Here is a 3,524-nt window from a genome sequence, read left to right as displayed (position 1 = left end):
AGGGTGAGGGGTGACATGATAGCAGTGTTCCAATATCTCAGGGGTTGCCACAAAGAAGAGGGAGTCAAGCTATTCTCCAAAGCACCTGAAGGCAAGGACAAGAAGCAACGGATGGAAACTAGTCAAGGAGAGAAGCAACCTAGAACTAAGGAGAAACTTCCTGACAGTTAGAACAATTAACCAGTGGAACAACCTGCCTCCAGAAGTGGTGAATGCTCCAACACTGGAGGTTTTTAAGAAGAGACTGGACAGCCATTTGCCTGAAATGGTATAGGGTTTCCTGCCTGAGCAGGGGCTTGGACTAGATGACCTCCAAGGTTCCTTCCAACTTTATATTAATTATTATTATTATTATTATTATTATTATTATTATTATTATTATTATTATTATTATTATTATTATTATTATTATTATTATTATTCCCAAGTCCTGCAGCCGTTCTTCAGACATTTTGGTCTCCAGGCCTTTGATCATCTTAGTTACTCTTCTCTGAACTTTTTCGAAACTCTCAACATCTTTGTTCTGATATGGTGACCAAAACTGGCTGCAGTATTCCAGATGTGGTCTCACTAAGGTTTTATAAAGCCTCAGGGAAGCAGGATATGACCCTTGGGACATAATAGGATTAGCCCACCACCATCGGAATACCAAAAAGGCACACCCAGACTCAGGTCAGAATACGTGACACAGGAAATACAAAGCCTGAAACAGGAAACAACTCCAAACAAAAGGCTCCAGAGGGTATAAAAACCCACTCCCTACATGTGCTGAGCCCTTTTTTCTGCTAGAGCCATCTTTCTGTCTGGCTCTCCTCTTCAATAAACTGTAACCTTCTTCCTAAAGTAGTCACCATGTTGTTTATCCCCGGCTTGGACTGAACCATGCTGAAGGCTTTTCCTTCAACACTCCCCTAGTGCTTCCTCTCTCCTTTCTATCTGTAGAATCCAGGCATGCATTTATTAATTTTTGGACCAAACAAAGAAGTCGGCAAACATGGATAATAAATATAAGCAGTTATTAGATCTTGACACTTTTACAGCTGCATGTTGAAAAAGTGAGTTCAGTTTGGATAGTAAATATTCCAGGGGAAGCCCTGCCCTCTGCTGGATAGAGAAGGAAGTTCATTTTAGCTACTGATTAAACCAAGTTAACTCCCTTGGTTTATTTCTAGAAGAAGGAAAAAAAATCCCAGATCATCCATAGCTCTGTAAGATCATGCTAAACTGAACAAATCATACGCAAACGTTTGAAATTTCCAGATCTTTTCATAGTACAAAATGGTACCAAAAATCTAATAGAAACTGGCCAACAAGGCCAGATTATTAAAGTGGAATTAAGAAGAAAGAGGCAAGAATTAATTGTATTGAGGATACATGTAGGACTTGCGTGCATGAAACATTTAACTGGATAAAGAGGGGCAGAATATTATGGGAGCTTCTGTAATAGGCAAGAGGAATAACCTGAAGGAACAGGAGGAAAAGTCACTACTAAGAGAATACTAGTAGCCCTAAACCTATGACAATTGAGCCCAACTTTTCTGTTGCTAAGCAAGACAGCTGTTAAAGTGAGTTCCCCTTCATGTTATGACCTTTCTTGTCACAGTTGAATCACAGTGAATCGCCACAGTTGTTAAGTTGGCTGTTAAATGAATTCTGCTTCCCCGTTGACTTTTGTCAGGTCACAAGAGTCGGTCACGTGACCCCGAGACATTGCAACCATGATAAATATGAACCAGTTGACCAGTGTCCCAATTTTGATCACATGACCAGGGGGATGCTGCAACGGTTGGGTGAAAAACGGTCATGTCATTTTTTTCTGTACTTAACTTCAGTCACTAAACGAATGGGTGTTAAGGACGACCCGTATCGCCATCTGGAATAGGACAGTGTTGAGTTGGTAATAGTAGTGATGGAGGTGTAAGGGACAAGTATTAGGACACCTTCCTTGGGTAATCCCAAAAGAAAAGAATAAAGTGATGTGCTGGATGTGTGGGCGATCTGGCTGCTACATGCCACCCGACTGATTGCCAGGGTTGATCCAGTTGATCTTGTTGACTAAGTGGGTGCCCCATTCCTCCCTCACTGCTTCATGTGTGTCCTTCCCAAAGCTGACTGTACGGTGGAAGAGGATAGAAGTGTACTGATCTTCAATCAAGGGTACACAATAGGACAGGGGTCCTCAACTTTGGCAACTTTAAGACTTGTGGACGTCAACTCCCAGAATTTCCCCAGAAGACATGCTGACTGGGGAATTCTGGGAGTTGAAGTCCACAAGTCTTAAAGTTGCCAAGGTTGGGGACCGCTGCAATAGGACTAGGGATGACATGATAAGCAGTCTTCCAATATTTGAGGGGCTCCTACGAAGACAAGCGGGTCAAACTATTTTTCCAAAGCACCAGAAGGCAAGACAAGAAACAATGGTTGGAAACCAACCATGGAGAGAAGCAACCTAGAACTAAGGAGAAATTCCCTAACGGTGAGAGCAATCAATCAATGGTATAGCTTGCTTTCATAAGATGTGGGTGCTCCATCACTGAAGGCTTTCCAAAAGAGACTGGACAAGTATTGGTCTGAAATGGCAGGGGGTCTCCTGCTCCAAGCCTTGGAGGTCCTTTCCAACTCTATTGTTCTATGTTCTAGGCTAGTTTCACTCTCCTGCTAGAACCTCCCACTAAGGTCCATTTGTAAGAAAATAAAGTGACGTGGGACGTGGTTAGCCGTAAGCTAGACAGAGAAGCTCAAAATTCTTCCAAGAAGGCACCAGTCACAAAAATGTACAGAAAACTGCTTAAAAGCCTGCTAGGTGCTCAGAATGAACCCTTGGTTCAAGGAATTTACCTTGGCAATTTCTAGGTAAACGGTATGCTCCTAGTCAGGGTGGGCACGTGTATATAATACTTTCAAATTACTCCCTGCCATTACTTTTTGTAGGGAAGGAGACATACTTCCTCTTCCTTGGTGATGCATAAGTCAGTTACACAACCAGGTGTCAAGTGTGAATCCAAAGAGATTTCAGCCAATGAAAAACTGTAATCTCCTCTCAAAGGGCTCCTAAGATACGGGAGGGTATAACACAAGCTTGACACATCCAAGAAGAAAGTGAGAACTTTGCACAAAACAATTATGGGTGCTGGACAGGCGTTGTGAGGTCTTCAAGCTTTCCCCACTTTACGTAGCCACACTGATGTCTGGAACTACGGAGATTTGTTACGCTAAACCAGGAAGATCTTTAGCTGGATTGAGGTTCTGCTCAAGTCCTTGAGTCTGATCGAAGAACTTCATGTCTGCCAATTTCACTGAACCAGCCCCCTATTTGGCCAACCCAGGGGGCGTCCACCAGCCAATCAGTTGATTATCTCATCTGCTGTCCAATTTTAGTTGTCTATCACAGATGAATCTTCTACATCCAGACCCTCCATGTTCACACTAGGCCCAAACACAAGAAAGCCATAATAACTCAGTGACATTCTCTTGTACACTCCATACCACAGGCTTATTCCACGGAAAATCAAAACACACTGGCA

This window comes from Vipera berus (genome assembly GCF_964194415.1).
Source record: "Vipera berus genome assembly, chromosome: 10".
Classification (NCBI taxonomy): Eukaryota; Metazoa; Chordata; class Lepidosauria; order Squamata; family Viperidae; genus Vipera; species Vipera berus.
This window is presented reverse-complemented; position numbering follows the sequence as displayed.